The sequence below is a fragment of the Lissotriton vulgaris genome, chromosome 3_1, assembly GCF_964263255.1.
Source record: "Lissotriton vulgaris chromosome 3_1, aLisVul1.2, whole genome shotgun sequence".
Classification (NCBI taxonomy): Eukaryota; Metazoa; Chordata; class Amphibia; order Caudata; family Salamandridae; genus Lissotriton; species Lissotriton vulgaris.
Genome location: NC_141689.1, coordinates 956,843,603 through 956,855,722, shown reverse-complemented (window position 1 = coordinate 956,855,722; position 12,120 = coordinate 956,843,603).

Genomic DNA, 12,120 nt, shown 5'->3' with positions numbered 1-12,120 from the left:
TAAAAATACCCCTTTACCCAAAAACTGAAAACTGACCCTGAACCCAAAAAATACCTCTTTACCCAAGAACTGAAAACTGACCCTGAACCCAAAAAATACCCCTTTACCCAAGAACTGAAAACTGACCCTGAACCCTAAAAATACCCCTTTACCCAAAAACTGAAAACTGACCCTGAACCCTAAAAATACCCCTTTACCCAAAAACTGAAAACTGACCCTGAACCCTAAAAATACCCCTTTACCCAAGAACTGAAAACTGACCCTGAACCCAAAAAATACCCCTTTACCCAAGAACTGAAAACTGACCCTGAACCCTAAAAATACCCCTTTACCCAAAAACTGAAAACTGACTCTGAACCCTAAAAATACTCCGTTACCCAAAATTAATTATTATTATTTAATTACCAATTAATTAATAATTAACAATAACAATAAAGTAAATATATTAGCACATTAGCTGTAATTTATTTAATTTAATAATTAATATTATTATCCCCAATTAATTAATTAAGAATAACAAAAAATTATATATATAAAAAAATTACTTTAATTAATGTAATTAACTCATTAATATTAATTAATTACCAACTAATTAATAATTAACAATATGTACAAAATTATATTAATTAATTAACTGATTAATATTAATTAATTACCAATTAATTATTAATTAAAAATATTTACAAACATATATTAATTAATTAATTATTATTAAATTACTTCCCACCCTATTCCCCTATAAACCCATAACCCGCTACAGAACATATTTATCAATTAATCAATTAATTAAAATTAATTAAATATTAATTCTCAATTAATTAATTAATAATTCCTACTAATTAATAATTAATTTAACATAATAAATTACTTCCCACCCTATTCCCCTATAAACCCACAACCCGCTACAGTACTAAAAGACAATATTTAATTAAATTACATTAAAAATAAATAATAAAACATAATAAATACAATATAATAAACACAAAATGTATTTAAAAATTGATATTAGTAACATCGAAATTATTTATTTCGATATTATTGACATCGATATTTAAAACTTCGATATTACTAATATCATACTAATATCGATATTAAGACTGTCGATATTACTTACCTTCTATATTATGTCCCATCGATATTTAAACTTCGATATAATTGTATATCGAAATTTAAAACTCGATATTTTGTCTGTGTACCCTTTGACACGCCGTCTGTTGATGCTCGACGGTACGACTACTACAATCGAGCATAAGGTTCTCATATGAAAAAATGGAGGACTGAGAATAGAGACCCAACTATTTGCCCTGACGAAGTTGCCAATGACAAGGCAACGAAACATGTTGGTCCAGTCACAAAACTTATGGTAGTAATTTAACAATTTTTAATGGTGGAGTTTGGCAGCACCAGAATAAAATCGACTTTGCCAGCCAAACCCCACATTTTTTATAATTGTTGGTTGTTGGGTGTAGGCACTTGTTAGTCTTTTCTTAACACTTCTTTCTGTCCTACTAGGTAGTGTATCTGTACACTCCTTGTCTGTTTCTTTCTCTATTCTTTCTTGTGCATATCTCTTCTGCACTTGTTTCATCCTCCTAGCAAGGAAAGTAACCGATGATGAGAAGTGGGTATACCGGTGATTAACAAACCGGGAACCCCCTCGGGTGTTACGTACGTGAGGTACTTTCCTTGCCTTCTCACATATTTTCTCTATGTGGGTGAGTCTGTACACATCTACTTTCATATTTCATGGCATGTCCGGACCTGTAACACAGCAGCGGTCAAATTTAAATTTTTCTGGTGAGCCAATATGAGGTGTGGCCCCAGTAGTTACAGAGTTTGAGAATCAAACCATGCTGGCTGAATAGGGCTTTTGTTTCATATTTGCTGAGTGGGGGGCTGCCCTATATAGCCTTTCTTCCCCCTTACATCCCTTATTGAATGAGTGTAATTTAGGATCAATCTGATAGGTTCCTCCTCTTGGTTAGTCTGTTTAGTCTTTTGTTGTAAGCACTCTGTTCTTAGTTTTTGGTTTGCTCTTTCCCAACATTTTTGGACCACCTTTTTGTTATATTTTCTTTTGGCAAATCTTTGGATGGTGTTTTTGCTCTGTTTATTCCATTCTTTTTCCTCTTCTTAGGGGAAGAAATTCTCCGTATGGTATACTTGTAATTAGAGAATGTTGGTGGAAACTTGTTGCTTCTAAAGTTGCATTTGTGGCCGTACTTTTTTGGTGGAGGGTTGTTTCAATGTGGTTATCTTTTGTGTATACTTCTGTGTCTAGGAAGATGGCTTTGGTTTTGCTTATGGTGTAAGTGAATTTAAGGCAAGGTGTTTCAGTATTCAAGATTTTAAAATACTCCAGGAATTTTATTTCACTGCCATTCCACACTATGAACAGGTCGTCAATGAACCTTTTCCAAGTCACAATATGTTTAGTATACTCCAGGTTCTTTTCATTCCACGCTATTGTCTCCCCCCACCACCCCATGGCAATGCAGGCGTAACTAAGGCTAAAAGAAAAGCCCATTGCGGCTCCATTCTTTTGTCGGAAAATCAAGTCCCCAAAGAGGAAAATGTTATTCGCGAGTAGCTTGAAAATTATTTCCAAGAGCATGTTGTTGTGGTCTCTGAAGTGAATGTTGCGTTCTTGAAGGAAATATTTACATGCATATATACCAAGGTCATTGTCAATGTTGGTATATAATGCCGTCACATCCATGGTGATCAGAAGGAATTCGGGTTGCCAAGTCAGTTCTTTTAGGGTACATAGAAAGTCAGTTGTATCTTTTAGATACGATTTAAGTTGTTGTACAAAAGCGTTCAGAAAGTGGTCAATGTTGTTGGCTAGGGGCTCGAATAGGGAACCCTTGGCCGACACAATGGGTCTCCCTGGTGGTTTCGTGGGGTTTTTGTGTATCTTAGGCAAGAAATATATTGTTGCCATTTTGGGAAAGTCGACTGTTAGGTATTTCTTTTCATCATAATCTATTAAGCCTTCCGTTTCCCATTCACTCAAGTTTTTGTCAAATTCTCTTTTGATTTTATCAAGCGGATTTATGTTTAGTTTTTCATAATATTCTGGGTTATTTAGTTGTTCCATGGCCTCCGTGGTGTACAGGTCCCTGTCCCACAGAACCACATTGCCCCCTTTATCCGCAATTTTGATTTCAAAACTTGTGTCTTTGTTTAGAGACTGTATGGCTTCTCTCTCTTTGATTGATAGATTGTCTCTGCATTTCATTTTTGTAATTTTATAAAGATCATGGGTTATTGCCTCCTGGAACATATCAATTTTGTTTCCTGGTGTAAGTTGCGGGTAAAACTTTGATTTGGCTTTCATTTTGCTTGTACCTGCTCCCAATTGTGGTATTGCTTTATTGAGGTGAATGTTATTCCCTTCTTCTTCATTTATGTTTATTAATGCCAAATATGCATCCGCCTCTTTTGCTAGGAGAGTAGAGGTAAGTTTAGCTTGAGGTTTTGTTATTTTAGGTTTATTTGCTTTTTCCATGAAGAATTTTGCAAGTTTAATCTTTCTGATATATAGATATATATATATTCTAGTTTGGGCCATGTCCATGCGTTGAGTTGGGCAAAAATTTATTCCTTTCTTTAAAACAGAGGTTTCTGCTGGTGATATTTCTCTTTGTGAGAGATTGATTATTTGTAGTTCCTCATTTATTCGCACCTCTTTTGTTTCATCCCCCGTGTTTCCGTGCCTATTTTTGCGTTTGCAATAGGTTCTCCTTCTGCTCCTCATTGTTGAGGTTTTGAGGGTCTGGGTTGCCATGATCTCCCTCTTCCTCTTCCTCTGCCTCGAGTGAATTTCTGCGCCCCCCAATGTTGTTCCCACTGACGTTGGTTGAGAATGAGGCGCATATCCCCTAAAAAAGCCTTCTGTGCTGGGTCTAAGTTGGAGTCGTCATCACTCTGCTCAGCTGATGTGAGGGAAGACAAGCTAGATGAGGATATATTTGGATTGTCGGATTGTTGTTTGTACGGGTCATATTTCCGGGCAAATGTAAAGATGCGTCCTTGTGCGTAATCATTTGCATCTCTTACAAATTTGTTTTTTTTTTTTCTCTTACTACTTCCTCATGTTTTTCGATTTGTTTGCTGAGGTCTTCCTTGAATTTTGTCATCTCCGGGTTTAGTTTCAAACCATCTATTTCCTTTTCTAGGGTTCTTAATTGTTCCTTTATTTTATCCAGAGAAATTCCTATATGTTTTACCAACATTTTGATGAATCCCAAAGATGAGTTCAAGGAATGTTCCCCCTCTCTTGTAGCAAGTCATTTGTTACATCTTGTTGGCTCGGCATTAGTAAATTACGTAAACCTCTGGGCACTCTTTCTACTTCCAAGTATTTTTGTAGCGTTATTAATTCCCATGATTTATTGATTTCCTTTTTGTTTAGTTTTTCCCATGATCTCAATTTATCCTTTACATAATTTTTCCCTTTGTCTTTGGTAGTTTCTGCGGGTATGTTTATGTTTCCTTTTTCAAACATTATTGTTATGTGTTCCTTCCTTTTAGCGTTCTGTTTATCCATCTTATGCCTAGTTTTGACCGTCCCCTCTTTTTTTGGATGTTTATTCGTAATTTCAAGTTTTGTGTTTTGTCCCATGAAATCTTTTTTACAACCTTGTAGTATGATTGGGTTTGTTCTGTTTTCCGATGCAAACAGAAATCAGATATTTGCGTGTTTAATTTTTTTTGTTGCTATATCCACAGTGCGATATTTCTTATTGCAAGTCTATCAGCACGCTTCCACTGTTCTGAATCACTTGGAAAAAACAAATCTGCCACGAAACCGGGTTTTCACTCTATTGTGATATAGACGTTCTTGATTCAACAGTCTTTCAAACAAGGTATCACAAACGGGCGTACTCGGGGTCCACACACTCTTACCTCGGGTCACCGGGATAGGTGTGGGTCCACTCTCTTCCGTCCGTTTTAGTCCTTGGTCCACAAAGAGATTTTATGCAAAGTTATTATGACCGGCGAGCACCTCGGGAAAACAGATAAATCATTCCATATGGCTCCTTTTCTTTCCCGGTAGGCGTTGCTAGGTGTGGCCGCGTTACTCCTGCGGTCGAGCCCAACCGTTAAAATATCAAAATAACGATTCCTCCCACGAGAGGATATCATGGAGGGTTAATTGCGACTCCATGATATCCTCTCGTGGGAGGAATCGTTGTTTTGAATATATATTTTTAAAAAACTTTAAATGTGAACTTCTTCTTTGTATCTTTCACAGTGTCTCATTTTCACTTCAATTTCTGGCATAACGTGGAAATTCAAAGGGGCAGATGTACAAGCCTCTTGCGCCACCAGTACGTCACTTTTTGTGATGTACTGGTGGCGCAGGGTGCTCCTCTATATTTGCAAGGGCAGGAAAAGCCACCCTGCGATTTCTTTCTCTCCTTGTATATACGGCCCCTTCACACGCAGCATGTTGTGTTGAAGGGGCGTTCAATGGGTGTTGCTGTGGGTGTTCCCACGCAACACCCATGGAACAAAACACAAGTCCAGATTTACGAGAAATCATAAATCTAGAGATGCGTCTGAATGCTACGCCACCATAGAGGTGGCGTAGCGAGGCGCAACAAGGAGAAATGTTTTCCCTTTTCCTCGTTTTTTACTCTTTCAATGCGTGCTGCATTCTACAGCACGCATTGAACGAGGAAAATGCCTGTAGTGATTGTTTTTGTGACGTAAGGTTCCTGCACAAAAACAATCTCTCCACGACGCAGGCATCCTTGCACCATGGTGCAAGGTTGCCTGTGCCAGCGCATGGCTGCAGTTTGTGCGCCAGCGCAGTGGGGAAGCACAGAGATGCAACATATTCTTGTAAATATGCCACATCCCTGTACTTGGGAAGTGCCGCAGCGTTGCACAGCCAAAGGGCTTGTGGTGCCACGCTGCAGCACTTGCTTGTAGATCAGCCCCCGGAAAATGTCTGCTTCTCGGTTCATACAGAATGCAAACATGCTAAACTATGTAAAGAAAATGTTGGCCCTTATTAAGTGAATAAAGGGAATCCACTTCGGTCGTGTAGCAAAATTAGTGTTCGTAGCTGGGTGAAATCACCGCACTCGAGTTTTTACCTTGAATATGTTTTACCAAGAAAAACCTGCTGAAATATGTACAGAAAAAAAGGTCGAGAATGCTTTAAAAAACTGTGGGAATCAATGTGGAAACGCTGAATCCTTTGGCAAGACAATTTCTTTTGGGGATAACCCTTGATACAATGGTAATCCTAAACCTCGGAATTATTTTACCCCTGTGATTACCAGTGCTGAATTACGATGTGGTGTTCTGCTAGCGTTTGCAAGGACTTCTTTTGTGGTGCACTATCACATTGTGTAGCTGCTCCCTCATTTTCAGTCTTGGGGAAGCCTTACAACAATTCTTTAGTCGTGTATTTTCAACAAAGACGCAAACAATAGGTCTGAAAGTACCAGAGAGCCATAGAAATAATTCGCAGACTTTAAAAAAGTTGTCGAGGATCTATGAAAAACTACCTGAGGGAATAGACCAACGATTTAGTATATGTCCTTTTGTCCTGGTGACAAAGCTGAAAAACATTGGAAAAGTGCCCTTCATTGCTCTTTCACTCACAGGTCCCTTCCATTCATCTTTGTGAATGCAATGCTAACCTGTCTCCAGAGAGCTGTATTATTGCTTGCAGAATGATTCAGCAGATGGTGCTTCATGTTGTAACAGAAGGCTGTAATTACACCTGAACTCTGCAGGAATTCCAACTGAAACAGCAGAACATGACAAATAGATGACTTACAGATATGTACATATTTCTCTATTTATCTCCTTAACTACTTACCTTTGGGATCATAGTGGAACGTTCAACAGTGTTCTCAAATTCTAGATTCAGGGTTGTTTAGATTTCCAGCCAAATGGATATAAAGGTCACATCCAATTATATAGAAAAGTAAGGAAAAAAGAAAGTGTTACAACTGGACACATTCAGTCTGATACACAAAATCATTTTTCGGCATGGCAAGTAGTACTAGAAGAATACTATTTTACATATTCTTAAATGTCTTAGTGAAAAGGCCTCCAAAACGCCCAACTTCCAATCAGTAAAAGTGCAATGTCAGCACCATCCTTTCTAGTTGTACGAATTTTTCCTGACTATGATGTTCATATTTCCATTGTATTTATAATGAGATGATTTAAGGCCGTTTCGCAAAGGTTTGTAAAAGTATGTGATAGAGTACCACAGGAGTACTTATTCTGATTGGCCCCCAACATTGCCTCAGATAAAACCTTCACTTCTGCCTACACACTTTCAGAACAAATACTGCAAACTGTTCAGGATTTTTGAACAGTCATACTGCTCTTGAACAGAAAACTTGCAGGACATCTTATAGGCTCTACTGGAGGGCTGTCTTGCTGACTTGGCCTTTCATGGTGCCTCCCACTTTTGCTGCTGGGCTACAATTACCTGTAAACGATTTCCTTTGAATGGACACGCTTTGATTTCCCTTTGTTTTCATTAAAAATTGCTTTTATTTGTCTGGCAGAAATGGCCTTAATGTTGGTTTGTAAGTCTGAGAAATTGTGGAACAGTCTCACCAGGGCTTAATTTGTGCCGGAGGTTGTGGGCACTTGCACTCATTTTCGGGTACCAGGACTTACTTCCCATCACCAGACTTTGAACCAGTGTAGGTGAGAGAAGGTGGAACATAGAAAAAGGACTAGGAAGTGAAAGATGGGAAACCAATTGCAAAATTAGAAAGCAGAAGAGAAAAACCACTTGCAAGAGGCATACTCCTGTATATTACATAGATTTACGACTCCTTCTATTATTGACAATACACCCAGGCACTCATGCTGAATTTACATATGATTTATGAAACACATTAACATTGTCTGCCCCTAGGCTATCAGAGGTGTTATTACAAGCACAGGTTTTAAGAAAACAATATATAATGTAAATTGTTGTGTCAGAAAAAAATGATTTGAAAAAAATATGTTTGTTTTATCAGCCTATTGTAGACAGCAGTTTACTGGAAATTTAAAGATAATGTTTTCTTCAAACATAAATAGAAGGCCTGCTGTAAAAAATTGGATTTGGGTTGGGTGAGTACCCACCTCAAGGAGTAATCACAACCCCTATCAGGTTGAACCCTCAAAGTCACTAAATTAACCTGAGCTCAACCCCTTTAGCAGGTTTGGGACAGGTGAGACAGGCTAAACTTAGAGCAATGTGTAATGTATGTATGCATTACCATAACAATAATAAAGTTGAAATGCAAAAAGATAAAAATTCCAAACTCAATCCGAAAAATAGTGTAAAATGTAATAAACAAAATAAAGGACACTTAAATGACAAAATCGATTAAAAGGATTCAGAGATTTAATGGTCGCAGTAGTAGACCAGGACCCAGGCGCAATTTGACAATGACTCAATTGGAGCATAGGTCAGATACAGCAATCAGGTCTGCCCTGGTCAACAATAATACCCTCTCACTATACTCCTTTAATTCCCAATTCACCATTTAAGTACACTTCTGAAGTACCCCAGGACCTCAGTGGAGGCACTCAGAGACTCACAGTAGGCCAGCTAGGCTGAAGTCCAGGCCCAGTTGCTTTTGATCAGCTGGCAGTTGCAAGAAAGGGATCTTGTAACTTGTTATATCCCTGTACTTTGAACAGGATGTCTGCCTTATAACACTTGGAGTCCATTTTTTTGTCCTTGGGACAGGAGCGAGCAGATCCACTCCTTGAGGACTTTTTGCAGGTCAAAGACAGCAGGACCAGTCCTCTTCTGTTCTTCTTCCAGTCCAGGAGTGTTCTGAAGTGGAGCCTGGAGGTGCCACATTTATGCCTGGCAACAGCTAATGGGCTCGAATGGCTCCTGGGCACGCCCTAAGCAATAGGGTAAAAGTTCCCTGCGCCAATTCTACACACTGCGGGTCCTTTTAAGACAGCAAAATACTACAGTCGCCCTAAATTTGGGCTCTAAGGGATTGTGATGTAGGTGGGGAGAGAACTATCATAATCATGGTGTCCTCACACATCTAACACTAAAATCCAGTTTGGGACAGTCACCATGCCCACATCACAGCGATAGAAGTCTGGTAGTACACAGTAGGGTTTTCCAGCAACCAGACAGTACATACAAAAATGTTTTGCAACCCAGTTTTCCTTCCTTTCAAATTTGCCCCCAGTGTTATATGAAAAGCCCAGGGACAAAAATCTGAAAGAACAAAAGTCATTTTTGTTTTGCATCAGGACAGTGGAAACACAAGAATTGTTTTGGCATCCTGTTTTCATTACTTTTAAGTGTGCCCCAAAGAATTATATGTAAAACCAGCCGACTTGTCAAGCAGCATTGTAAATTCAAGCTGGATTTGACACCACAATGTCAAATAGGATGCTCGCAGCCCACCCAGCATAGTCTGTTGGGTTCTAAGGAGTAAGGAGTCATCTCTGCCAACTCAGGTCAGGTCAGCCTATTGTTCGCTCCTGAGAGGAACTTTGAAATCTTTTTCACACCTATTCTAATGTTATTTACTGTCGGGTAGAAGTTAGAGAGCAAATCCTAATATAGCCTTCAGGAAGGAAAATAGTAACTTTCTCAAAGTTACTTTTGCTTAATATTAATTAAAAATCTAACTTCACCATTAAACTATTTAAAATAGGTGCTTAATCATTTTTCTAGCTAGTCCCATTCCTTAAATACAGTACTAGGATTTTCAATCTGTACTCTGGCTTACTACATAGGACACGTAGACGTGCTACAGTGAAAAATTGCTTTCGGGTCCTAGTCGCTGTAAGGTTATAATAACATGAAATGCCTACATGTTCTAAATTCAAATCCCATGCACCCAGCCTTGTGAGTAACAATACCTACATAGTGGTGACCTATTACTATTTATGCTAATTTTGACAGGTTGAATTGCAGTTTATACATGACTACAGTCAGCCCACACTTGTAGGCCGAAGTCATGTTTTACACTTTCACTGTAGCCGACGGCACAATAGACGTTGCAGTCCTTTGGTGACATTTAACTTACAGGCTCATGGAACATTTTGTACCATATACTAATATGCTACCATGAAAGAAAAATACCAGTTAGGAGGATACCAGCTTTATAGTGTTAAAAGGAGGAGCACAGGCACTTTCCCTCTGGTTAGCAGAGATAAAGTGCACAGAGTTCTACAACCAGTAAATGCAGTCAAATCAAAAATCGTGTGGTATACCACACAAAAGATGGTCATTCCTACACCTGCCATCTCTTAAAAACATAAGACCCATGTTTAACAACAACCTAACAACTACGGAGCACATTTATTTCGTGAAAGTCTCTGGAAAAAGATGAAATTATGTTACTAAATCCATTTCACTATTCGGTAACAGGTTACAAAATCACAAAATGGGTCTTGAAACCAATAATGAATCGCTATTTGGAAGTGGTGAGTTTAAAGCATCCTTTCCAAAAAAAGTTTGTTGGGAAGTAGCCAGCTGTCCAATAATAACAATAAAAACTTTCTTTTTAAATGCAGTCCTGTTTCCTTTCAGGAAAACAGGCTAAAAAAAAAAAACGATTTCACTTTATTAAAATTAGATCTCAAATATGGTGGTCTGCTCACTGCAGCAACCCACCATCCATGTGATGGCATCCAATTGTAATGAGTAATGATTTGCAATGCACTCCCTTCTTTATGAACATTGATGGGGTAGGTCGAACCGTGACCCATCATAATTCTGAATTTTGTGAACCAACATAGTAGTACATAGGCTTAGCTAATCTTGCAAAGTCTACAATTGCTTTGATTAAATGCTTCTAAAAATATAGGAACACACTTTAAAATAAATTGAATTATTCTGCCACCTGTTAAACCACACTTTAATTGTCCAAGCCAAAGAAAATGTACAGGTAAACCATTAATATTGAAAATATGCTGTAAAAAATGACATTAGCAAAACAGCCAAGTGTGTTAGGAGGGTAGTCAACAACTGTTTCACAGGAAGTAGCTTCTCCAGCCCGAGGTGTTTTAAGGCATCGGCAACCTGGGCAATTGCCCAGGACCCCAACCTTCCAAGGGGCTTTCTGTAGAAGTGACATTCTCACAATTAAACCTCTGTCTATTCTATTTCTCCCTCTAGATCTTTCTCCCATTTGGCCTACATGCACCTCTGTCACTCTCTCTCTGTATATATATCAAAACTGTAAGTCTTGTATGTATTCAAGATAAAGCCGCCCGCACACAGTCTGTCAGTTGCCATCAAACTTTAATGACAACATGTTTCAACCCAGAGTCTTCGTCAAGGCCTTTGTTTACAGAATTGTGCTCAATCTCCCATACAAACCTTACCTAGTGATAAACATATGTTCTTGCATTATACAATTAGGTGAAGTGCATCTAATTTCTTTGAAAACAAGTTCATAAGACCCTGCTTGTTTTTTTTAAAGATGTTTGCAACAGATTTGCGACTCTAGTGTTATTTCGTGACAAACTTTTTTTTCTTTAAATTCTTTTTTGCTCTGGTGGGGTCCCAGGGGATCCCAGGACCAGGGCTAGAGGATCAGGGTATTCCTACCCTGCCTCCTTTTTTTCTTTTTTTCTAACTTTTTGGGGGGACTCGGCTGAAGCTGAGTTCCAAGATGGTCATCAACACTTCCTGGTTGAAATGTTGGCAGCCAATCGAATTTCAGCACTGGGGCTGTCGGATTATTGTTTTTATTTTTTTATACTTATTTGATTTCTTCGTTACGTTTTATTATTTCTTTTAGTAGTGTAGGCTATTTTTGTTTACTATAAAACTTGTTTACAACATATTTCTAGAATTGATTTTCTATATTTTTTTAATTGGTTATAAACAGTTTTAAAAATCTTGTTAGTATTGTTGATGATTTAAATTATACATACATTTTTTTGTGTAATATAATTATAGCTTTTATAAAGCATGGGATTCCGAGGCTACTTACAGTACCCTCTGTCCCCAGGCCCTGCCGGGTATCATCCCCCCTCTCCCTCATGGATCATCTTCCTCAGCATGTTGCCAAGGTCCCCATACCTTCTCATATTTCCTAGGGCAGCTGGGTGCCTCGTACACTATTTTTTCATAGTGTATGCGCTAATATA